This window comes from Crocodylus porosus, unplaced genomic scaffold (genome assembly GCF_001723895.1).
Source record: "Crocodylus porosus isolate Cpor-Errol unplaced genomic scaffold, CroPor_comp1, whole genome shotgun sequence".
Taxonomy (NCBI): domain Eukaryota; kingdom Metazoa; phylum Chordata; order Crocodylia; family Crocodylidae; genus Crocodylus; species Crocodylus porosus.
Genome location: NW_017728886.1, coordinates 265,538,139 through 265,564,846, shown reverse-complemented (window position 1 = coordinate 265,564,846; position 26,708 = coordinate 265,538,139). Strand labels below are relative to the sequence as shown.

Here is a 26,708-nt window from a genome sequence, read left to right as displayed (position 1 = left end):
GCGTGGGGAGGGTCTTACCTGATTCGGGGACTGGTCCCTGGCTACTGCTCTGGCAGCGTGGTCCGCCCATCCCAGTGTGGGGGAGTGGAGGTGCAGCCACCCCTACCATGCAGGTTAATGCTTTCATGTGCCCCTTTGCAAAACCCGATGTCCGCACCACCCAGCATAACCCAGGCCCTGTCCCAGCTGCCACTGAGTGTCCCCCCTATGGAAATCTACCCCCTCCCAAGCAGGAGGAAAAACAGCAGCTAATTGTCCTGGAGCCAATTCAGCACAGTGCCCTGTGCTGACCTGCACTGAGTCACCTGGACCCAGTCCAGAGGGACCGACTGAGACTTCGCCCAGCGTTACAGAGAAGAACGCTTTCCCCATCTGCCAGTCTCTCCTCTCCCCGTCCCTGACTCTTTTATCCCCTTCCTCATCTCTGCTCTCACCCTCTCAGGCACACCAAAGCCCAGCAGCTGCAGCTCCAGCTTTCGTTAACAGTCAGTGTAAAAGTAACGCAGATAGCTTTTATTTACAGGAAAGGGCCGAGGGGCCTCAGTTTATCTGCACTCGTCATCTGCATTTTTTTCCTCCGATTCTTTCCCACTGGGAACATAACCGGAGGGAAATGTCTTGCCCTGTGTCCTTGGGGGAGCTCAGGTGATGGCTGGCATGTTGGAAAGCAAGCCAAGAGATGGGTTCATCTATCCGGCTGTCACACATCCCAGCCTCCTATCCTCCCGTACACACAAGCTTCAGACCTGAAGATAAACTCCCGTAAAATTCCAGTTGTTGGACTGGAATAAAATGATCCTATTTATTTCCTGTTGTAACATGGCTGTTAAGGAGAAACATGACCTTAAGGATCCTGCTTATGTATGTCATGGTGCCTGTAACCAGGTCTAAGAGCAAGGACTTCCTCATTAAATTGCTGGAGACATAGAAACAAGTTCATGGGAATTTAGTCTAAGCAGGATATACTAGGACTATGCTTGCAGCATTGCAAAACCTCCCTGAATCAAGAAGAGAACCTGTTGTGTTCTCATAAGTTTTCTACCCAGATTTCCAAATCAAATCCTGTATTTGTGGCTGCGACTCAGAACAGCATTGAGCCTCCAAGCAGGCAGGCTCTTCCCCATCACTGTAGACAGGTGCTGTCAGCTGAATGAAGAGCACGCTCCAGGTGGGCAGCGGTGTGTATGGAGGCAAAGTAATAAATTACAGAGATGGATTTTTTTTTCTTTGCCCAATGTAATTTGCCACCATCTCAGATCAATAGGGCCAAGCCAACAGCAGGAGTGTTGTCTCTTCCTGGAAAAATGTGTGTGGGCTTCCAGTAAACTCCTAGAGGACAATGCTTGCCCATACTACTTAAGTACAGAGAAAAGCATTGTAGAGTGCAAGTTAACAAGCTAAGCAGTAAGTCAATAAAGCTGTTTCTCAGGTTCATTACTGACTCCCTCTGAGTTCACCGACGTGCATAGGCCTGGGGTTAGCATCTTCTCTCCAGACAGCACCATATCTAGACTCCTGGCAGCCCCAGGTGAACTTTTAGTATCAGGCCCCTCTTCATCAAAGATAATGATAATAATAATTCTTAAATTTCTATTTTCGGGCCCCCTTTCTGTCCAGGCGGCCACCCGGCTTGCCCAGGTCCATGTCCGGCCCTGCCTGCAGAGGACTCCACCCAACTCCTGCAGCAATACGGGCTTCGCTTCACACTGGCAGTCGGGTGACTTGCCCTTTGCTAATGAAATGAGGTAGGGGAAGGCGAGCGCTGCTCTATGGCTTTCCTTGCTCAGGACACACTTCATCCGTTCAAAACAGTCATGCTGTTTGAAGGTGCCTTGTGCTTCTGAAAACAGCACTGAGCCCATTGCCAATTCTAGAGTCAGAAAGGAGTGTGGAGGATCATAATGTCCTTTGTGACCACTGCCCACGAGTGGGGAAACACCAAGAGCTACAAGTCCCACTGACTGTGTAAAGTTTGGCCGGGAGAACTGCTGACCGTTCACACTCGCAGCCCCTCTGTGGTATCTGGCGGGGAGCGTAGACGCTCCCACACCTTCAGCCACGGAGAGCCCTCGCCGCAGGTGCTCAGCTGCTGCAGCGGAGCCACGCAGACACACACAGGTGCGCGCACGCTCTGGTCAGCACGTGGCAGGCGTGGCTGGTAGGTGCCAGCAGCGTCCACTGCAACGGAGAGGTGAACTGGGTCTCGGATCCTATTTTGGCAGTGTGCGAAGGCCTCAAAGGAAATGTGAGTTTTAATTGCACCCACTCAGAGGCCCTTTGACACCTGGCCAGTGTGGGTTTAGTTGAAACTGGGAATCAGGCCCTGGGCAAGGGTGCGCGTGGTATGCATCGCCCTTCCTGTAGCAGGGGTTCAGAATGGGTTGGCTCTACCTACGCTAGCGGCTAAACTAGCAGCCAAGGGAGACTCACTGCTGACACCATCTCTTTTGTATGTAGACAAGCCTGGGGACATTTGAATGACACAGAAGATACTTTGAGTGTCTCTAAAGAGAGGGCTGATGGTTTCACCCATTGTCCATTTTGAGTATTCAGAGGACCCCCGTCCAGTGCAGCTTCTTTCCTTGCACCTGCTGGTGCAATGAAGACAAGCACACCTGCCGTCACAGGTGGAACTGGTGATTCTCATTAAGAGCATGTATCAAAGTGATCCAGGAGCGGTGGGGATGCACTTTAATTAGCGAGCCACGCGAATTGAAAGTGCACACACATCATGTGTATCACCGTCCCCGCACTGGAAAAATGCCAGTCGGGTGCTCTGAACTAAAGCTCAGTTGACGTGCCATAGTTCAAAGCAGCCCGCTGCCATTTTTCAGCACGAGGACGCTGAGAGCTGTGATGCTGGAGGCTGCTGGAGCACGTTTGTTTCCGTGCTCCAGCCGACTCAATTTACAGCCCCCCTGCACGTGTGCAAGGGCCCTAAGTCTGTGGGGTTCGGTTTGACTTGGTCAGATCTTCCCCACAGTGACAAATTTTCAAGCAAAGGTCACAAATGCAGTCAGGATAAAGGGAGATGACGAGGAACAGGAAATATGCACATCACATTCATGGTGATGTGCTGGAGGTCATCGAAACAGTTTGGGTTCTGGTTTTAGGAAACTGTATTTTATCCAAAGAGACCAGACAGTACAGGCCAAGGAAAAGCTATTCCATCCTCTATAAATGCACATCAAGACGCAAGGCCGCTATGTGCAATATGTGGCCTCCCCTATAATTCACAGCAAAGGATCTATCCATCGGCAATGGCAGAATTCACACCGACTTCAACAGGCATGGGATTTGCCCCAGAATATTAACATCTCTAACTGCAGCAGTACTGCGCTCAGCGTTTGCATCCCTGCGCCTCGGTACGGTGAGATTTACATTGCCGTGAAACGGTGGGCACGTTTTGACCCAGTCAAGCCCTGGCCACTCCTCCATGGACTTGCACTGCGTCACATAAAACAAGCACGCTGTTTTCCTTTCAAACGACACATCCGCTTCCAGCTGTAACGTGTCTTGTCCATCTCACCCTGAGAGCTGGTTGAGCCAGTGACACCCAGAAAGCTTTTTTATGAGCATGAAGTTGGAGAGGCCTTGAACCTGAGCTGATGGAAATACGTGGGGCTGTGCTTTCCAACGCTTCACAACCGTAGTGGGCTGTGAATACTACTAGTTCCCGCTTCGGATCAAAGAAAGAGGGAGTGAGGGAAGGAAGGAAGGACAACGCAGCTCAGCAGAAAGTTGTGCAAGAGAAGGAGGAAGAGGCTGACACTGAAGTTGAAGCTAATAGGAAGCTACAACTTGATCCTCCTTTTTCATTGGGGCCCCATTTCAGCATAGCACTTAAATCCCATTGACTTCAAACGGGTTACTCATACACTTAAAATGAACCATGGGTTTAGCCACTGTGTCATACAGTGAAGTGACTTCCTTTTGAGCAAGGGCTGCTCAGAGGCAACAAGGCGGCTGGGTTAAAACACCACAATGATGTTGTTCGCCAGCTTGTCTGAAACATTATGCACCACGTTCTGCGTTTTTCAGTTGCACTGGCATGGAAGAGGTGAACAGATGGAAGAGATGCAGCAATAACATTCAAAATGGGCATGGGACTTTATAGCATGTAGCTCCCAGAAATAGTTCCTAAATGGGTTTCTTGGAAAAAAAAAAAAAAAAATCAGTATTTTTATTGGTGCTAGTGAGGTGCTCTCTCAGGGTCTGTTTATCAAAACAAGCAAATAAAAGAGAAAGAAGGATTATGGAGAGATACCCCAGGCCCTACTGGACATAAACCCAGCACAGGAACTATGCAAGGATGCGTGGATGTTGCAATCTTATGACTAAATGCGCTGGTAGGCAAGACGCGTTGTTAGATCCAAGCCCAAAGCCCATCAAAATCCCTGGAAAGATTCCCGTGGACTTCAGCGAGCTTTGTACCAGTCCTTAATTGGTTCTTTGTTTCGGCCATAAACAACAGAAAGCAGGAGGAGAAGGTCAGCGACAAACTACTACATGGGCTATCTGTAGAGAAAACATTCAAGACACCGGCCGGCATTCACTCACTGAGTTGAGGGAAGTGGGAGGACCAACCCCGGTTTCTGTGGCCTCTGCCCCATCTGTTACCGCTGACATCTGTGCACGCTGCACATCCAACGCTAATGCCAGTTTAAGATGAGACTTAGCAGAGTTTTCACCTACCCTGTGCATCCGGCGTACGGGACTGACTGCATAAGAGGTGGAGTAGCAGAGGGTCCCGGTCCTGGTGGCAGACTTTGTCTCCTAGGGAAAGCCGTGCAAATTCTCCAAACATAGCACGAGCCTCAAGTATGAATAAACCAGAGCCAAGGATAGTCCCTGGACACCTCGTCAAGGCCAAAACCTCTTACACTTAATTTCCAGACCTGGGAGCATTTCCAATCCATTGCTTGCCTGATTGATAGGCCAAACTCTGATAGTCAAGGAGCCACTTTTAAATACGGAAGATTAGAAAATGAAGAAATTAAAGCAATCTGTAGTAATTGCATGACAGGAATGTTCTGCTATTTTCCTTGGATGGCCAGACAGAGGGTGTCAAAATGTCTTTCTGAACTAATCTGCTTGCTATCTCGTACATTTTTAAACTTGCTGCCGCTTGTCCCCGAACGCCAAACATTTTGGGGATCACTGTGGCGAAAGACCTAGTGTGTGCACTCTCTCTTTGTCACACCCACACACACTCTTATTGCATCTATGAGACAAGCCACTTCTCTACTTTTCGACGTAAAGAAATCACACAGGGTTTCAATAGACAGGACAGCCAGCCAAGTCCTTTAGGAGCCAGCTTCAGACTTGGAAGACATGGGGTCAGTCGTCTACTACCCCACAGCCTCTCTGTGTGACCTGGACCAAAAAGACTTGGGTGTTAAACTCTCCCTGAAACCAAACCCCTTTGGAGATCTGTGTTTCAGGCTCTTCATACCTCCATTCCCCATCCATAAAGTGTTGAGCACGGACTTCCCGCATGCCCAGAAGTAGGTTGGAGATAAATGTACCATGGGGCTCAGATACTATAGTACTATGGCACCATAGCTGGATAGACCTAAATTATTTTTCCTCACTCTGTCTCCCTCTAGGTCCCCCCGTCACACTGGTTCTTGGTGCCTGATGACAATAAAAGCAAACCTCCAAGAGGGGAAGACATCTGCTGTTACCGGCTGGAAGAAGTGAATGAAAATCGGGGCACAGAAGATGATGCCTCCCGTGTTCCCAGATACACACCACACTCCAGCAGCCCTCGTCCCAGGGGAAAGTGCAACTCTTCCCCCTCTCACCCCCCATGAAACTCAGTGCTTGGGGTTGGTTTTCACCAAGCACGTGATGTGGCTGGTTTGTCCCCTGGGAGGGGCTTTGGATAAGGATGGACCGAGGCTCCTGGAGGGATCTGCTCTGTTCTCCTCCCCTCTCCTGGCGACTTCAGATTTGTCCTCGGTTTGCTTCGCTATCCCCCCAGGCAGCACTGGCGCAGCCTGTACGCCGATTCTGCTGCTGCTTATAGAGACTGTAGCAGGGATAACAGCTCTCTCTGAGCAGGGAGGGAGTGTGCAGGATTTATGGCCAGCTTTTGTCCTCTGCCCTCGCTCCATGCAGCCTTGCGCTGCTCCGGCCATGCAAGGCAGCCAAATTTCCCATTACCTGAAAATGCTCTTTGCTTGACAAGAACCCCCAAGCAGAAGCCCACGCGCCAGTGCTTCCCCACCTCAGCTCCCCACCCTCAGAGGAAACACCTCGAGGCCTGGGGGAAAAAACACAGCTACTCCCAGCTGCCCGAACAACGCCTCCGAGCTCCGGGCTGATAGGTCAGGAAAGCCTGACTGCAGGGGCCAGACAAGACCCCAGAATCTGAGCCTGCACAGTTAGCATTATTTGGACCCGTGGGCCACGTAAGCAGCTTTGGGGAGCTACCATGGGCCGGTCAGCACCCCCTCCCTCCCACAACAACCCGGAGCCTGCACGCCCTGTGGCTTCTCATTGCCACCGGTGCCCAGCAGCAGCTGAGCACACGGCTCCGGCCCTAGCCCCAACCCGCTCTGGACCTACCCTGGCTGGAGCAGCCCGGTTCTGGACCAGCCAGGACCCACACGCACAGCCCCGACGGTGGCCTGCTCCGGACCAGCCGCCCACGATTAGCACCGGCAGCAGTGGCAACAGCCAGACGGGTGGCTGCTCGGCGTGGAGGAAAAGCGGCCGCCTTCCCCCTTACCGCTGCTGGGCCCTCCTTGCTGCAGCCACCAGGAGCCTGCACCTGGGCTGCCCTGTGGCTCCTCTCCACTGCCGCCACCGGGTGGTGATGGCGGCAGAGAGGAGCCACAGGGCAGCCTGGGCACAGGCTCTGGGTGGCTGCAGCAAGAAGGGCCTGGCAGCGGCAAGGGGGAGGTGGCAGCTTCTGCCCAGCCACTGCCACTGCCGCGGCTCATCTTGGGTGGAGGGGTGTGAAGTGGGCAGGTGTCAGAGCTGTGTGCACAGGTCCGGTCAGGGCAGATCCAGAGCAGGTTGGGCCAGGGCCAGGGCTGTGCACACAGGTCCCTGCCAGTGCCTATGGGGCCAGGGCCGGTGTCCAGCTGTGGAGCCACCCCAGCCCCTCTGCACTCCTGGGAGAGGCAGGACATGCCATGGGCTGGATGGTGCCTGGGCCAGGCAGGACTGAGGGACCCACCGCAGGCTGGACAAAATTCCTCCAGCCACAGGCCATATTTTGCCCACCCTTAATCCAACCCTACAGAGTCCCAAAACAGATAGACTCATAGAAAATTCAGGTTGGACAGGACGTCAGGGCGTCACATCTAGTCCAACCCCCTGCTCCAAGCAGGCCCAGCCCCAGCTACATCATCCCAGGTAGTTGGAATGATAAAACTCAGGTAGGCACCTTGGTTTTGTTAGCAATAATTCCCTAGGTGAGTACAGGGCTGGTTCTGGATGTGCCCAGAAGCACTTCAGTCTCAGGAGTGCCAGCATCCCAGTGCCTACCTCGCACCACAACCTGGGCATCCACGTACCCACCTCCCAACCACCAAGCTATAAGCTTCACCGAGAAATGATTAAAGATGCATTGGGCCAGAGAAAGCACGACCCCCTTAGTCACGGAGCCCCTTTGCTGGCAGGGGCTGCAGGACAGCCAGCATCCAGCCCCTACTCTGATGAATGTTTATGCTCTTGATTTTACATTAAGCAATTGCTGGATAAATACACTTAGCCGTGACCGGAGCAGACAGTGGGAGCCACTTCTCCCCGGTCACTAGGCTTGTTCACTCTTGCTGCTTCTCTGCATTGGTCTAGGCCTTGGTTTGAAAGAAGGAATGAAGCCCCTTCTTGGGGGCTGAAAGAAAGGGCACAGGCGCTTAACCAGGACTACGACGACCGAACGGAGGGAAGCGCACCCGAGTGAGGATCTACACTGGGCGAGGTTTAAGACGTGTCCCTGTCCTTGGCATTCCCTCCTGGCTAGCACAGGCGACTCTTTTTTGTGCACCCCTTCCTGACGGGGCCGCACCTTCCCCGTGGCTGGTACCGGGAGCCTGGGCACTTAATGCAAACTCAAGATGGAGGATGTTGCTACAGTGGCCTGGCACCTAAGACCAGTTGAGGCCTTTCATAGCTTCGGGTTTAGATTCATAGATGTGCCAAGACTTGGCTTTGAGCCTTCAAAAGCTGTCAACATCTCGCTGGGGAACTGGAGGGTTAACGGCAGCTTCAGGCTGCTTACCCAAGGAGTCACCTCTTGCCTGGGCTCCCTGCCAAGGAGCCATGGGTTATTGCTTTGGCTCCACACATTTTTTATGGGGCATAACTTTGTTGTAACGTTTTCTGCTGTTCCTGCTCTGTCTTCAGTGCCTCCTTCCCACCAGCCATTGTTCCAGGCTCCATTTGTGTTACAAACCTATAAATCCTGTCCGAGCTCGCGGAGCGGGGCATTGCGGGGTCAGCCCTGGAACAGACAAAAAAAAAATTGCTGAGCTTAATCCTTTCCTTTGGGTTTTAACCTTTTCGTGATGAATTCCATCCCTTTGTGTTTGGCCACGGAAACCTCAAATATTCCAGTTTATCAGTCACTGCCAAAAATGCTATTATGGCAGCTTGAGCTTTCAAAGATGGTTTTATTCTGTTTGGGAGCGACCTTTGGCTGGATTTTGTCAGGTCTGGAAAAAAAAGCACTTTATTTCTTCACGGGCTCTGCATTCAAGACTCCCAAAAACGAGCACACAATGGCTCAGCCACACTTCAAACAATGGACATGGTCTCCTGGAGGGGCTCGCTTTGTAAGCCCCTGCCTTCCCCCAGCAGCGAGCAACGTACGGTCGTGTATAGTGAGGTGGGAGAGAAAGCCATGTGCTCCGGCTGCTACGACACTGGACTAGCACCTAGCCCTAACCCCCACCTTTCCTAGTTTGGTACCTGCAAACAAGAGCAATGGGGCAGGACATGCCCTCAGCAGCCAAAGGCTCAATATAGACAGATCCTCGATGGGTTTTACATCATTGATAGGTAGAGGCTTAACCCTGGTGCCTCCCCAAAGAGCTTCCAGCAAATGGCATTGCCTGGTGATGTGAACATTTGCTGCTGGATTTGCTCTCAGCATGAACTTCACAAGTCACCCGTGGTAACGTGTATGCGCAACACTCAGGGCTCCCACTACAACCGTGGCACCTGCCCTGAAAGTGTCACCGGAGCAGGGACTGGCATGCAACTGGTGCTGCTTCTGGGTGTTGCTGTCTTGCATTGGGACAACACTTAGAGGCTGCATGGATGGTCAAGACCCTATTTTGCTTGGCTATGTAGAAGCGCATAACAGCAAGACACTCTGGAGAAATGCACGGCCATAGTGACTGCATTGAGAGTGGGTTGGGGGGCTCCACCGCAGCCTTTATAATAGCCTCTAACCGCAGGGGCTTCACAGGTTTGCACGAGTGTGAGTGAAGGTGTAGACAAAGCTCTTTGGGTAAATGTGATATCTTTTATTAGACCAACTAAATAGTTGGGAAAAAATTGTTCTTTGCAAGCTTTCGAGCACAAACACCCTTCGCATCCTTAGACCAACATAGCTACAACCAACACCCCCGAGTGAATGTGTACGCCTGGACTCAGGGTCCAGATGTAGGAGGAACCTATGGTTTTCACAGCACTTGAGTCCTTGAAACATATTGATCAGTGCAGAGGAATTCACAAGTAAGAAAAAAGTGCTATACTCCCTGAATAATGGACCCACTCCAAATAACTCACCCTGCTTTTATCATGATATCAAACACTTACACTGCCTCCAACCTCTGCCTAACAGTCTCAAAATCGACCCCACATTGACTCTGCAGTACTTCCTACAGACATACAGTGTATGCTGCTATACTGTGTAATCGCCTACATGTCCCGTAGATGTACGCACTACATTGCAAAGAAATCCTGGGATACAAGCTCATATAGCGTAGAGGCAGTGAGCACTTGCTGTTCCCATCCATTTCATGAAGAGCTGCCGAGAGCCGAGCACATTTGAAAACCAGGGCTTAGGAGCCAAAATGCAAGGAAATCAATATTTAAAAATCTTGGTGCATACATGCCCATACCATACTGTATACACACACGGGACTTAGCATTATCACGTACACCTGTGCAAAGCAGAGGACTAAGCCATTCATGGCACCGCTTTCTACCCACGTGGCCCTGGGCAATAACCCCTTTCTCATTTTGCTCTCAGACACAAACAGCTGCCCAAGATGTACAAACACAGGGATTCAAGCTCCATTTACCCACAGAGTGACACCTCTGAAGCCAATGCAGTAACACTGGTGTGAGCTAGTGTGAGAACAAAATCAGGCTTCAAATGCATGTGTGCAACACTGCCTATGGAGCATGCATCTGTGCTCAGCATACACACACTTTCATACCATGCTGGCCCTTGCAACACCCCACAGCTATCTGCCCCGTCACTGAAACAGCTATGCAGCTACTCTTTTTACTCCCCTTTCTTCTTCCCTGTCCACCCCAGGCAGCCTTTAACCAAACTGAGCCGTGGATGCTAGAAAAGGCGCTGACGTCAATGTAAAAGTAAACCAAAGAGGTCTGGTTCCTGTATTACCCTGAAGGGCTGAGCGCTGGGGAGTAACTGCACGGTCACTCGATTCAGGCTTCACGCTCTGCAGCTGAACTCTCTCATTCAGGCTGTGTAAGTACTGTGCGCTCCTCCACACCGCGCGGGCGAGGCAGGCTGTAGCAACTGATGCATCCTCAGGGAGCTTGAGCAGCAGCAACTTTGAACTCAAGCAGGTTAAACGCAGGTTATTCCAATCGCGGACACACTTGGAAGGGCATTTACCTCCCTTAAACGCTGTTATCAATAAAGTCGGAGGCTTTTCAAATGGGGTTGTTAGACGTAGAAGCAAGGAAACTTCAGGAGTGGCGCTTCGATCGTGCATGCTTCGTGTAATGATTGCTGTCTAGATAGCAGGGCGATTCCGGAGTTTAATCCGAGAGCAAAATCAGAAAGAGGTCGGTCATCCTCTGGTTTAGCTAGGGAAAAATAGTGGTTTCTATTATGTTTAATTTGGTTAATTATGACAGATCCGATTTGTTTATAGAAATCGACTTGCAGAAGTATATTTTCCATAGCTATCTGATGTGTGTGTGTGTGTGTACAAAGACACACAAGTACATATATTCATACCTGAACAGAGTGGATAAAATTAAATCTGATAGAAATTGATATATATTGTATGTCTTTCCAGTATAATTAGTGATAGATCGATCGATCAATCTGTGGGTGACGGATGATACCCGAGGCTGTGGGTAGATCCACCGATCTCATCCATCACCAACGGATATAGTAATGCAAAGCTAGGAGCAAAGGAGGGAAATCAAGGAAATGAAAAGCAAGGCTGAAATGTATCACAAGTAATTTCCTAATGGAGAAACCAACTAGGAAAGGAAAAACTCTCCCCGGGGAAATGGTGTGGATGCTCCGTCATTTGAGACATTTAACTGAGGATTTGTAAAAACACAAGAAAATCAGCTGCACGCAATGGTACCGGTGTTGTTGTGAGATGGAGTCGGTGTCCTAGGAGGTTAATGAGCAACTTGTGTGACATGGCAATTTGATAGCACTATTTGTACACGGTTTACATAAAGTGCAGTTAGCAGGTGAATGTGCATTGCTGAAAACAGCTTTGTCTTTCTTCTTTTCATACATACCGTGGTCATGCAAGGCATCTTCAGGCGGGGGGGCTGGACTCAATCTTCCAAGGTCCCTTCCAGCTCTAATGTCTATGAAATCTATGAAATCTTTGCCTTAAACATTTCATAAAAGGCAGGTGCCAACTTCTTTTCTTAGCTAAAACACGGCATTTTCCCGACAAAACAGTTCCTTTTGAAAGGGAAAAAGCATATTGCCTTACAGAACCAAAGGAGAAGGGCAATATGGCCATTTTACCCTCAGTTTCATCCCAGAGAGTCTCCACTGAAAATCCCAGGTGCCAGCACCTTTTGTCCTTGAACTCCAATCAAAATGTTGTATCTTATGGTCATTTCCATTAGAAATGTGTAGCTGCAAAAGACTTGAAAAAGACCATACACCCCTGTGCCTGGAAGTGGTTGGTGAAAAACCTGCTATTTCCAAAACCTGCCCTCCCAGACTGGTCACAGGAGTCTGGGGACAGGTAAAATCTAGCCCTAACCAACTTTACACCCACCCTATACATGGCATCTGATGTGAGGGGTGGTTACAAATGCCCATTTTATAAGCATTTTACTCTCTAATTATCCATCTTAGTGTCCATCCTGTGACATTTTAGGGTAAATCAGGTTCCTGCAGATCCACTTGCCAAACACACACTGCTCCTTGACAGCCCTTTTGCAAGCATTTGCAAGAACTCTCTCCCTTTTTCTTTCCTTCTTCCCATTTTTCATCCTTTAGTTTTCCTTCTTTTAACCCCACTCCAAAGCAGACAATGGCTTTGGCATTTCTGGGCATATGGCATGTCCTTTTGGCTTTTCTTGTTGGTGAAACAGGGATTCACTTGGTGATGGAGAATAGAGGCAGAAGGTAGAAAGGGCATGACAAAGTCCAGAAGTGGAAGAGGTTGGATCAAACTTAGGGGCAATAAAAAGAAACAGAAGTGGTGAGACCAAGGGCTAGAATGGGACTAGCCAGAAACAGGGTTGTTGTCAGAGGAACAAGGCTTCGATGGACAGTGACATCGCTGGTGTCATCAGTGTCCTACATGGCATCTGGTGTTCAGCTTCTTACTTTGCATCAATCCCAAGGTGAGGTCTAGCATGGTTCATAAACCGTTAGCATGTAAATGCCACCAAGTCTAATTTTTTATCATCCACACACCCCCTCCATCCTTTTTCTGCTATGTGCCTCAGGGTGTTTTTAAGCCTTCCCACAGGCATTGGGTGTTGGCTAAAGCCAAAGCTGGGGTGTGTCAATGCTCCTGCTGGGAGCAAAGCCAGAGGTTCCTGGCTCAAGGGTCTTGCCCCTCCGCTCAGGGTCAGGCCGATCGCCGTGTTTGGGGTCAGGAAGGAAGTTTACCCCGTGGTCAGGTTGGTACAGACTGGGGCGGTGGGGGTTACCTTATCTGGAGCAGGGGGCCTCTCTTAAGCATATATGGACAACGTTTCATAGAAGCAGGACTTTGGCTGCCGTGGTTCCTGCCTTACCTGTTAGGGTCTTAGGTCTACGTTGCATCAGGGTTGCCAGCAGTCTTATGCAGCATTTAAATTACGGTTATATGGGATGGTTTGATAGGGATGATCCTTCCTCAGGCTGGGGTTGGACTAGATGACCTCTGGAGGCCCCTTCCAACCCCACCTCTCTATTGCTCTATGATTGTACCGATCCGTGCCCAATGAATCTGTTAGAAATGCGGCAGACAAATGACAAGACAATGTCCAGGGCTGTTCCTTCCACGCTGACAGATACACATTTGCTGGCAGATGTAAAGGGGCTTATAAAGAAATGCCAAGCCTTCCCAAACCTCAGCCCATCTTTTCCCCAGAAGACTGGCAGAAAAACAGGGCTTTGCACCATGCCCTGCAGCTTAACAAATTTGAGCTCTGGCAGCCCATAGGAAGATGTGAGGTGATGTTGCTCCCCATCTACCTGAGCATCGAGTGGTTTTTTAATTCATATGCAGAGAAAGACAGAGACGTGAACTTTGAACAAATGACTTTGCTTAGTAAATGGCTTCCTATTATCTCAGCTAGCCCAAAGCTCTGATCTGCCAGGTTATATTAGTAGGCAGCAAGGACGTCTACCAAAAAATCTCGGTGTTTTCTCCAAAAGCAAGTGGCCAGGGTACCAGCTGTGCTTTGACATCACTGGCTGCTAGCATATGGCTGTTTCTCCTGTGTCCTCGTTCTGTGGTTAGGGTAGTAGTCCAACGAACACCAAGCCAATGCATCTTGGGGCCTGCAGAGAGCTCAGCATGGGATTCACTCCCTGAGATCAGGCATGCTTTGAAGGAACAGCTTAAGACAGTGGTTCTTGGTCTTGTTAGACCCAAATTCCCTCTCATCAGAGTCAAGGCCCCCGGCAAAAAAATGCTGTGTCTGCTTTCACAGTTTTGTTTTGTTTTTAATTATTACAGAAAAATTTTTCCATTGTAAAGAGCTCGGAAAGCCCACAGCAGGTCAGGATAGCTTGGACCCTGTGGATTCCTACTTGAAATCTCTGAGTTTGTGAGTCTCTGGGTTTTCCCGCACCCCTGACTGTGCTAATATTACACGGCACCCGTAAAAGAATCTCACAACCCCCTAGTCGACAATCACGGCTTGCAAGCATAGGACCACCAATCCAGTCCCCTGGATTCATAGCTTTTGTTCAGAGAGTCCTAAAAATTGTCCGCTCCAGCCTGCCTACACCCATCACTTGCACAAAGCACCTAGGGAAACACAGCCAAAAACACCCGAAAATATGCCACAGGTGAGAAGCGGAGAACGCCAGGGGGCACAGGGGGTGCTGATGTGGCGCAGGGGGGATTGTCAATGGGGCGTGAGGATGCCTCCTGTTGTTTAGAAAAAACCCTAAGTACCTATCAACTGGGCTCTCCAAAGGTGTAGCAGAGCAGGACCCAGGCAGACAGAGGGGGGGGTAGGGTTAGAAAGGCAAACAGCTTGTGTGTGAAGAGAGGGGGAATATCCAATACCCAAGAGCACGGTGGTAATTAGTGCTGCCTGGAAGAGGAGCCAAGCGTGCACAGAAGGCGGCATGGGCTGAGCTGCAGGCGTGTGTCCTGCAAGGAGCAGCTCGGTGACCTGTAAGAACAGCCTGCGCTGGTGTGTCCCCTCTGCCTCGGCGCGGAGGGAGCCCTTTGCCTCGGGGGCACTCGGTCAGACCCAGATTAAGGCCAGTGGTGCCTGCGGGTTGGTATAGGCTGGCAGCTGTGCCCACAGCACCGACTGAATGCCCAAACTGGGTGCCTACAAGGCTGGTGCATGGTTCAGGAGGGTGTCAGGGAGCTGGTGCCACCCCCGCCCCCACATTACCTATTTGACTGACTGATACACCGAGAGCACCAGTCTCCAGTGCTGTCAGTCCAGATTTATTCATGCCACACAGATTTACTCCCAAATGAGCATCCAAGATCTGTCCAAGCTGGGTTGCAGTCTCATAAATCCGGGAGAGCTGTGAAACAGCTTTACAAGTAAACCCTCGGGAGCGTAACACCCTCTTCCCCAGCTGCCAGATTCCTGCCATCTGCCTCCTGGGTTTAAAATAAAACACCGCGCGGTGTCTGCTCAGCATCTTTCGTGCATGGGCGAGTGCTCTGCGGAGGGGGAAATCAAGGCACAGAGCTGTGAAGGGACTTGCCTGTTCACCTCCACCAAGCCCACAGCCAGATCTAGGGTTAAAGCCCAGTCCAAATGACTCCTGCTGCTGTGCGCCAGACGCGAGAAAGCACGCTGTCCCTCTCTCCCATTTCGTACAGGATTAAGACCCCTCTAGCGTATTCCTGGCCTTGCCGCAGCAGGACGCTGACAGTGCCTGCACCCACCCGCTTTACCTGCGGCAGGTTAGAGCACTCTGGGTGGTGCCTGGTGGTAGTTGTATGAGACGCTCGTTCATACAGTTTGAACAGGTTAAAATTGGGCTATCTGCTGCTCTGCTTTCTGCTCCCCACTCTGATTGCTGCTCTGCTGCCTGCTCTCTCCCTGCTCCGCCATGCATATGCCACCTACAGAGGCGTCTGGCCGCCCCTGGACTAGATGACCTCCTGAGGGCCTTGCCAGCCCTGCCTATGTATGATTTTACATACGGCTAGCTTCAGAGGAAGAGGGTTTACGAGTTGCAGTGAGAGAGGACACCGGCTGTTTATTTCAGCTCATACATTGACCCCGGGAAGAAACACAAAGCACATCCTAGTCACCGTTAATCCCCATTCATTTCAACTCAGCAGCAGCCTTTTCGGAGGAAGGACTCCAGGCTGACACAGCGGGGGCCGCTGCACGCCGAGAGTTTGGGGCACGGCAAACTCTTGCCTTGGCCCTGTGTATGATGCCTTTCTCGTACCAGTTCCTCACACTGCTGAGCATTGCATTAACTCAGGAAGACAACACCTATTTATGCACCAGCAGTGATAAACCTCTTTGGTATGATTGCACGTGGGCAGCTTAATGTACAATTCTCGCGTATAGTCTTAACTCATTGATTTATTAAATGCACTTAAGATAGCTTAAGTCACTGGGTCGTACCCAGGAAAGCTTAATGGAGGATCCTGATTTACAGTATTGGACCCGATGCATAACTGGCTATGATCAGATGGAATATTTTAAAATACGCGGCCTGCAATTTATTTGTCTTGGAAAATGAACCGACAGAGGAAGAAGCACAGTCCAGTTTAGCAATCTTGGCTCCTCTGTCATTTCTTTTTTAGAAGGGCCAAATTAAATTGGTGCACATTAGCAAGTTGTTTTGAAGCTATTGCCTATTACAGAAAAGGGATTAGAGAGCAGCTCCAAAGCTGTGTGGGTCGAGAGGGCCGGAGGTTCCTGTGGCAGTAACTCTCTATTACAGATGAAAGTAGGTACCAAGTAGTCATCCCCCACACCAGACTCAGTCTGATACATTTGAAAGACCTCCCTTTTGGGCTGATAGTATCTCAAACTTTTGTAAAGCTAGCCAAAAAAAAAAAGTCATGGCAAGGGACCTGACAAGTAACTTTCTTTCAACTACGGATGGAAATGAAAACCCAGTTCCTTGTTCAGATTTATCGTCTGGGCATCTCAAGTACATGTGTGTATAAGTGTGTACAGGCGTAGCTATCGACCTGTGAGAAGAGGGTACACGCACTAAAACATCTTTCTGGTTGATCTTAGTGGCATCTGTAAACCGATCCCTATTACTTCCCTGCGGCCGACTAGGTTTTGGAAGGTGGCAATAGATCTGCGGGTCCTTGGGCCACCCGTCCTTCAGCTGACAAGAATCCAGCTGAAGTTAACCGAGGATTTGACTGAAGAGGAGTTGAGTTTCCAGCAAGGATTTCCAACATAGAACAGCATCCAAGACTAAAGGAACAAGGACCAAGATCTAATTTAGACTGACACAAGGTATGTGCCATATTATGCCAACACCTCCAGCAACCTAAGGCAATGCAACAGCAAAGCATCATGTAACAAAGTGCAATGAAGCAAAGTGACACGATGAAATAAAACTAGAGGGGAGAATTGCCAGTTTATAGCTCTGGCAGCTTGTGCTTTAGATCCAGCCAAGGGACTTGCCTTGGGTCTACGAGGGTTGGTGAGGGGCCTCCGAATATGAATTATATCGTTTTGCGCTCCCCCTCATCTTCTGCAGCCTCCTTTGAAGTGAGCACAAGGCTTCTTTGAAAATGCAGCCAGAAGGCATTACTCTCTACTCCCATGTCCAGCAGGAGGGAAAGTGCTCCCTGGGCCTTCTGGTTAACCACAAATACGCCTGAGATAGCACTGAGCAGTAAGATCACACCAGCCGCCAAGCCCTGAGGAATGGGAAAGGCAAAGCTGTTGTTGTCGTCGTTGTCCTAAAGGGAAACCTTTCTGATGACTTAATGTCTGAGAAACTGCATAGTACTTGTGTTTCTGAGATAAAAGGTACGGTCGCATTGGAAACAAAAACACCTTATAAACCAGGCCTGCAGAGTACTGCTGCTCATTCGTTTAGTTGAAGATAACTTTTCTCCTTTGGATCCCTTTAAGCTGATTTTTCATTCCAATTTCTGCCAGAGCCCCATTTAGATCGCTTCTTTTGATTCCCGTTCCCGCTGGAAAATCCTTTTGAGAAGGAAGCGTTTCTGTCCCTCTGTCCATAGTTGCAAAGGTCTTTGCAGCATGGAGAAAAATCAAGGCACCAACCCCTGCTAGGACTTCTGTGTAGGGCACAGAGCTCCTCTCCCCCAGAGCTTTCCTGCAGGATCACAACCTGCGATTATGGACGGACGGAGGGAACAGACTGTTCCTAGGGAGCCCAGCTCCTCGGGAGAACGGACAGGTTAAAGGAAACAAGCCAACACAATAAGAGGGGGAAAACTGATTATTATATCAGCTTTTTCCAGTTGTAGCAATCCTATGAATGCCTCACCTCTACCGTCATATCAACATTTTGGAAGAGAAGCTAGATTTTTACAAGCTGGCCACAGTTCTCACTCTCATCTAATTAGCGGCAGGATTTCCGTCGCCATGATATTTAGGACTCTTCAACATGATGCTTATTGTTATCTGTGCCAATAGCACCTAATCTCCCAACTGCGCTCAGGGCTCCTTTCTCTTATACACGCATAGAAGAAGAGATAGCCAGCCCTTACCTTATCTTGTCGAGTAAGCAGACAAGACAAAGAGAAGTATTACCACCCCCATCTTACTGATGAGGAAACAAGGCACTGAAATGTTATCTGGCCTGCTCCAAGCCTCTTAAGGAACCGGGGTCAGAAGCCAGCTTTTCTGAGTCCCAAACCGCAGCCTTGAGCACTAGGGCTAAGTACAGACAGTCAGAAAGCCTGAGGCTGAATCGATTCAGTCTTTGCGGGTTAGTTTAAACTGCAAAAATTAAACTGAAATAGATGTGAACAGACATTTACCTTTGATTCAGGACATGCAGCCACATGCCTCCAGTGGCTCAGGCCAGAAGCCCGGGGGTGCTAGACCACAGCTCTCTGGCTGTATGTTCACTTCCTCTTCCTGCTGCCCCAGAGGTCTCTGGGATTTGCAGTCCAGACTTACAGCACCAGGACTCTGCAGGGTTGCTCAGCACTTCCTTTTCCTGCTTCCAGGTGCCTCTGGGATTTGTAGTCTGCACTCACAGCCAGCAGTAAGTTTGAGCAGGGGGAGGGGTGTTTAACCCTCCCCCCTGGCTCCAGATCCAACTGGGGTTTGCCTGGAGGGGGCAGTTGTCACCCCCCCGGCAGACTGGGCTGCATCCAGTTGGGCTGCCACCAAATCCCCCATTCCAGGGGGGTGGGATTTGGTGGCAGCTTACAAATATATCAGGGGAGAGTATTAGGGATTAAGCAAAAAACGAGTCACCAAAGCGCCCCAGGAGCAACAGTTATAAACTGCTAGAAGAAGGTTTCCGGCTGGATATAAGGAAAAACTTCTTCACAGTTCATGCGACCAGACTCTGGAATAGACTCCCAGTGGGGGTGGTGCAGGCACCTACCCTGGAGACCTTTGAAAGGAGATTGGACACATACCTTGCCAGGGTTATTTGACCCCAGCAGTCTTTCCTGCCCAGAGCAGGGGGGCTGGACCCAATGATCTCATGAGGTCTCTTCCAGCCCTAAACTTCTGTGAATCTGTGAATCCCTGGCCAAGCTTACTTCCCCCCCTTGTCAGCCAATGCTCACTGCCAGCCCTGCTCTCTGGAGCAGACAGCACAGCCCAGCCAGAGCTGGAAAACATGCTGGGGGACCCTGATCTAACTTAAACCAGGAAGGGGTCTGGGACAGAAGTTCCATAAACCGGTTTGACCCAAATCAGTTCAGTCTGATACTGCATTCAACCAGGTTTATCTTAAAACAGTTTCAGTCGTAAACCAGTTTCTGATCACTTAAACCAGTTTATGTGTAACTTCTGTCCCTAGCCTATAAGATCATAAGCCTTGCCATTTACTGGATCAGCCCATAGCTTCATCTTTCCCAGTCCCTGTGTCACACCGCAGCAGAGGGCAGATGCTGAAAGGGAGGGTGAACCAGGTATGACCAGGGTTCCTCTCTCACTTGCAGCTTCCAGCATGTAGGGCCTAGGAAGTTCTGATTCAGAGGCTGCATCCCTAACTCCCATGGTCTACAGCTACTGATGCCCCTTTCTGCCAAAAATCTGCCCAGGCCCTTTCTGAATCTGGCTAAACTCTCAGCTCTCACAACATCTGGTGGCAATGAGTCCCACCCTTAAATTGCAGACTATGTGGAAAAGAACTTTCTTTGGTTACTTCTAAACATATTACCTGCTGGTTTCATTTTTTTGACCCTGTGTTCCAGTATGATGAAAGACAGTAAATAATAAATCCCTATTTATTTTCTCTTAGCATTTTGTAAACCCTTATTGTGTCCCCCCTCAAGTGTCTCGCTTCTTAACTAAATAAGTCCAGCCCCTTTAGTGTCTCCTCATCTGGAAGCCCCTCCATAATACTGATCATCCTTGTTCCCTTCTCTGGCCCTTTGCTAGCCCCCACTGAGGCAGTTTACCTCCCTGAGGCCCTGACTTCACTTAGGTTGCTCACAGACTTGGGCACTTTGCTGAAATGGGACCAATAGGCCTTGGTCCTGCCTTTGACCTTGTGCTGGTGTGTAAGTCCCCTACATGCAGCAAGCTGCAGGATCAAGGCCTGAGGGAGGACCAAACTAGTGCCCAAGTATTTGTGAATTTATCTTCACGATACTCCTGCTAGACAGGCCGCCATCCCAAATCTGGCTCTGATCTATGGCAGCGCTGTTGAATTCTGCCTGGGAGAATTAAAGGGACTGTCTCCCTTTTTCATTCTGCTCATTAAAACTCAGAGGCGAGGGACTACACCCTACCAAAAGCTGAGCTGAACTCAAGTCGACTGAAACCAGCAAGCAATCCTCGCGGGAGACACATTTCCAGCCTGGCAGCTCCACATGAAACCCAAGCAGCCCTAATCTCTTCTTTGAATCTGAATGCCAAATCCTGACCCTCATCTGAGCCAAGGAGGTCATTGCAGCTCAGCACCCTGCTGTGTGGGTACAGTGCTGCAAGTGCAGCAGGTTGGAAGTGCAGGAACCAAATTGCTTCACATCCCAGGTCACTGATCTGTGCCAAATCCCAGACACGTTTCCTGCTCATCTTGCCAGTCAAGGGAGCTCGAGGGAAAGGCCTGGCCAAATGCAGCGGTGTTTTCCTGCTGGCTTCTCCTAGCGGTGTCCAGTGAAGCAGCCAGGCCCATTCTCACCAAGAAGCTGTTCTCCGCTCTCCCAGCCATCCCTCCGTATGGACAGACTTCACGCTGGCTCGGGCGGAGCTGGGCAGTAGCAGCTTGTAAGGGGCGCAGCCGTCTGAACTCCTGATGGCATGTGTAACTCAAACAAAGCAAGAGTAATCGTTTCCCACACATTCCCCCTCTCAAAATGCAAATGTCTTGCCATGTGCCAGGGACAACCACAGCCCGGCAGGAAATGCCTTGCTGGGAATTCAAGAAAGCTCCAAGTGGCTCTGTTGCAATTGAATGCAGCGTTCTTGGCATCTGAAACTTAGGGGAAAAAAATGCTCCTAGGCAGAGCAGTGCTGTAGAGGCATAAAAGGGAGCAGGGTGACATGAGGATGGACCTGAGCCATCAGGGGTGGTACAAGGCTGACGTGTTCGGTGTGATATATAGCCTTCTGGCACTCCAGCTGAAGTCTTGGTGAGCTCCAGGAAGTGCTATTTCCAACTCATCTCTGTGAAAGTATCTAAGACAGGGGTGGGCAAAATGCAGCCCGGGGGCCAGATACAGCCTGCCAGGCTGTTCTATATGTCCCGCGGGGCCCCTAAAAATTTAGAAAATTAATACTTATCTGCCCCTGACTGCCTGTCATGTGGCCATCAATGACTTGCCAAAACTCAGTAAGTGGCCGTACACCCGAAATAATTGCCTGCCCCTGATCTAAGACTAAGAAGGAATCCCCCAGGCAATGGAAATCAGATTTTCTGGAGCATTTAAAGCTGGACTAGAAAGCCCATGTTGTGCGGGGAGATGGTCTCAGACTGAGACTACAAGACTTGCAGATGTCCTCCATCTTCAGGCTCTGTGACTCCTCAGAGAGAAAGGCGGTCAGAAGATGGTTGTCTTGGGAGGAAAAGGAACATGTGGGCGGGGGAAATTGGGCAATCAGACTGAGTCATCCTTCAGGAAGAGGCCTTGGCTACACTGGCTGCATGAGCTCAGACCAGACAGCGGAGAGCTGTTTGGGCAGTGGGCTGCCTTGTGGTGCCTCTGACCTGCTTCAGACTCCTTAACCTGACTTTATGAACTGAACCTCTGACTTGTGACTCCATCCTCTAAACCTCTGGCTGGGAGCCTTGGACTACTACTGCAGTACATAACAGTGATCAATCCCAGTGCTTCAGGGCGAACATGAGAAGGGGTCAGGAAGAAATATTTCCTCAACATACTACCTAGCATGACACAACTGGCCAGTGATGATCATACGGGAGAAGGAATGGGTTGTTCCCTTTCTCTAGTCTAGCTGGTCAGGTAGCGGGGATGTATCCAAAGCATGGATCTGATGCAGCATGGCCAATCTGAGCAGACAAAGCCCTATGTGATGAGGAGCCCAAAGCAAATGTGTGAGATCTGGGTCTGGATTTGAATGCCCCAACTTTGAGGGTGTTTAGGTTTGGGATTTCGATGCTACCTACTGGAGAGCTCAGGGTCAAAAGTCAAGTTTGGATTTGGTTTCAGAATCTCGAACTCTCCCCACACAGAGGTTCAGTGGGGCTGGATCCTGGTTTTAGGTTCAAAATCAAGAGTTTTCAAGAGCAGGTTAGAAAAAAACTTGTCTGGGATGTTTGAGACAGAGCTGATCCTGCCTTGAGCAGGGGCTGGACTCAACGTGACCTCCTTGGCTGCATCCGGAAGAGCACGGCCATGCAGTACGTGGTGCCGCAGACCTGTCTGTGGCACCATGCATTGTACTTGCAGGCATTTCCTGCACTGCTACCTTGCAGCATGGAGGGGATTTGACCCCCGGAGATCCAGGGGTCAAAAAAACCTGCAGAGAAAAAAGCAGGGTGATGCACATGAGCCTGGCTGGCTGGAGCTGTGCTCCAGCTGCCGGCCACACTCCCAGCTGTAGGAGTGATGTGGCTGCAGCTTCCCCGGCCCCCAGGAGCCCATGTAAGGCTGCTGGGACCAGTACAGTTGTAGGCACAGCCGCCCCTAGCCCACGAGAAGTAACCTGCCATCCACCAGAGAGCCCACAGCATGGGCATTCCCCAGGGACAACTAGCAAAGGCACGAGGTGTCCTGCTGCTAGTTGTCCCTGGGGAACCAAACATCCATGCTCATCTGGACGTGGCCCTGAGGTCCTTTTCAGCCCTATTTTTCTATGACTAGATGGGAATTTGGAAGCTGAGACTGATTTCATCTCCTGCAGTAGCAGCAGGAGAGCGAAACTACTGTATATTGGTATAATTCAACAATACTGTGCGGAGACCCAAAATATCAACCCTCTGCCTTTTCCCAGCCACACACTTCGATGTGCCAGTTGCAACCCACAAGAATTACCCAGTGACTTGGGCATAGTCTTCATCGTTTGGGCTAATCTAATCCCCGCCATTACCCCCTTGGCATCAAGAAGGGCCACCAGGGATGAATCTGCCCTTTGTCCCTCTTGTGCCTTGAGCCCAGTCATCAGCAGGGATCCTGTTTTTCCCCAGCCCACCGGGTGCAACGAACAGCGAAGCCATGCAGGAAGCTGCCTGCCCCTGGCGAGGCACTCCTGCCTGCACAGCTGCAGCAGGGGCAACAGCGCAGGGTTGCGCATGGGGGATGCAGGCTCCCATCCCACTCCCCCCAAGGCCCTGTGGCCGCGCATTGCAGCGCCGGGTCGCAAGCCCCATGCACCGCCCGGCTGGGCAGCAGCCCCAGCCCCAGCCCTGCTCAGCACGCCCTATGGGGGCCTCAATCCCCCGCACAGCTTATCTGCAGGCGCTGCTGCCTGGCAGCCACGGGACCCCCTGCCTGACCGCCCTCTTCCCGCTCCCTCCCAGCCCCTAGCAGGCTGGAGCTCCGCTGGCCCGCAGACAGCTCATCGCAAAACTGCAAAATCCGGTGGTTTCTCTGGTAAAACAAGAAATCCGTGTTTGCCACCAGTAAAAGGTAACATCCACAGATGACTCGGTTTTTCCACGGGAAATCAAAAACCCAGATCCCTGGTCATCCGGAGTCTCAACACCAGCAGTAAGTTCATCAGCCTGAAGAATACGAACGAGGCCAGCATGATTAGGACTACGAGTCAGGATTGCTGCCTGCTAGGGGCAGCCAATACTTGCTCGATCACAATAACTGCCAGCAAGGTCCTTCAGATCAACGGCAGGCTCTGCATGAGCATCCTGCCATCTTCTCCCCCGCTCCGTGCTGGAGGTAGACCTGTGAGGCCAGGCGTATTGGGATCGTATGGTCTCTTCTGTAGGAAAGGAGCTTGCCACCTAGTAAGCTCTCTTTTCGTCTCACTCACACTCAGTCACTAGGATTAGAAGTGGAGCCTAAGTTGTGTTCTGTGCCCTTTTGAAAAAGTTCCCACACTCCTGTCCAATGCTCTTTCGTGAATCAGAGTTTGTCTCTGCTGCTGCTGCTGCCGTTCGGGGAAATAAAAATACATTTCTCTCCTTAAAGATGATATAAACATGATGGGACCAAAACACTTGACAAAACATTTCCACTCTCATGGCAGGTTACTCCTCCATGTTTCTCAAGGAAGGAAGTTCTCACAAGTTGTAGGCAATGAAATGTATTACTCTGCCCACCCCCACCCCCCAATTCATTAAAAAATTTAACAAAATATATATATTTTTGTGCTAACCAGCCCATGGACAGGTGAGCATAATACCCATAACCCAGACCCATTGTTCACCTGTAGATATCAAAGCATTTTGCAGCGGAAGGTAAGAACTGTTGAGCCCCATTTCATGGATGGAGATTGGGGGTGTATGGATGGAGCAATACAGCAGTTGCACATATTGGGGATGGCAGAAAATTAAGGCAGAAGGCTGGGTAGATTTCACCTTGGGGACTAACTAAATCAGAGAGATCTAGCATAACCTTTTGTGAGCCCCAGCTCACTTCATCAGCAATTAGTCTGGTTTTCCAGTTTTTCGGTCGTATCAGTTGAGCTGTCAGGTTGCCCAGGAGAATGAAGGACCTCACTTATAGGGATTAATAACTAGAGGTCTATTAAATATTGGTGGCCATTCAGCCCCATATCCATGTGCTCACTGGGGCCTTATGGGTCTGTGAACTTCTGCTGGAAATCTGCTGCTCCTGAGTTCTCCTTTGTGAGTCGGGGTCCTTCTTCCCCCTGCGTGTGCCATGACACAAATCCTTTTCCATTTGGCACGTCCCTTTCCTGGAACGTAGGTCTGTTATAGGCATCTGTCTGTCTCACAAAACAATAGCTTTGCAGTGAATGAGGCATCATTGAATATCTGCAAGTGTGGCTGTGGAGCCCAATTCTTGGATGCCGGTCCCTTTGGCACTGACCGCGTGTGAAGTTAGTGTCAAACAGTGCTGAATGTGGTGCGGGGCTCTTCCTCTGCATGTTGGCCTCTTATTTCCTCAAAAGCCTGCCTTCCCCACTTTGTAGACTGTTTCCAAGTGCTTTGATCCACAGAAATCTTCTCCTAGTCATTTCGCTCCATGCCCATTGGCTTCACTGCTGTCTTGCAAACGTCTTTGAAGTGAAGACAAAGATTCTCGTCTTCTTCCCATAATGAGTTTCCCGTCCAACAGATCCTTGGGTATACAGTCATCATCCATTCCCTGCATAGGACCATCTACGGCAATGTCTACTGTATATTGCAAGTGGCAGGTGAACCTGATCTGACTGGAAGGAAGTCTGTGACATGCAAAAAAAAAAAGATAGAGAAGTCACAGGGAAGATTTGGACTGACACTAAAATGAGCATAAGGCAGCCGGGTACACATCTCTTGAGCAGGTTGTTCATCATTAATAGAGAGGCTGCTACCCAGACCCTGCTTGGTTTCAACTATTTATTACTTCAGAGAAAGTTTGACAGACCGTTTCAAATTAGAAAACAGAGCACGGTCCTATCGCTGCCCGGGAGCCCTGAACTGGAGCAACAACACTTGATGTACGTTCTCTCCACGCCTCCCAGAGCAAGAGGTTTAACTTCTTAGGATCCTACCAGCCTCATGGAGGCCTGAGCTGACTTTCCGCAAAGCCCAGGACTGCTGGGAACCAGGATTTTGGTTTTGGGTCATTATAGAGGTGGGGCATGGAGTTCAAAGTCCAAGCCTCTGCAAGGCTCCTTGGTGCCTTGATCTAGAGCTTAGATTTGAGTCCATCTGTCATTAAAAAACATTCAGTTCTTAGGGGCAAGGAATCTTTCGTCATGTAGCAATGGGCAATGGCACATTTGTCATAGACCACAGTGGGAAAAACGTGTGCTGTTTTCTTCTCTGGAGGGACTTTGGAATGAGATAGTTAGTAGTTTCATCCAAAGACTTCATTGTACTTTACCACACAAGGATAATCGGCCTTATCCCTACTTTACAGAGAGGGGAAACTGAGGCTCAAAAATAAGTGAAGCTACAATCTTGTCCTGACATCTATTCCACCGAGGAGCATGCTGCATCCCAGCGTTGACTCCCCCTCTCTACCTATCTCTTCAGGACCCACTCTGCAACACGTGACGTCGCTTGCTGTTCAGCTGGCAATCTTGACCACAGAAGTGGGGTGGAAGGGACCTTGTAGATCTTCAAGTCTGACCCCCCGCCTGGGCGGGAGAAAAACTGGGCTCAAATGACTCCAGCCAGGTAGGCATCAAGCCTCTTCTTAAAGACCCCCAGGGTAGGACCCAGCACCACTTCCCTTGGACGCTGGCTCCAGCTCCTAGCCGCCCTGACCATGAAGTAGTTCTTGCGGCTGTCTAATCTAAACCTCCTCTCCAACAACTTGTGGCTGTTATTCCTTGTCATGCCAGGGGGCACTGGGGGAAACAAGATCTCTCCCAAACCCTTCTGGTCCCCCCCCAGTGAGTTT

The 26,708-nt window shown here is 50.2% G+C and overlaps 1 protein-coding gene across 1 annotated transcript in view; it reads left to right on the top strand.

Annotated features, from left to right (window-relative positions):
- Positions 1-10,615: 10,615 nt before the first annotated feature.
- GPR20 (G protein-coupled receptor 20) overlaps positions 10,616-26,708 on the top strand; it is a 42,298-nt gene continuing 26,205 nt past the window's right edge. The window contains exon 1 of the mRNA XM_019553299.1: positions 10,616-10,684. The gene's annotated coding sequence lies outside the window, so the exon portion shown is untranslated. The remainder of the gene's footprint in view (positions 10,685-26,708) is intronic.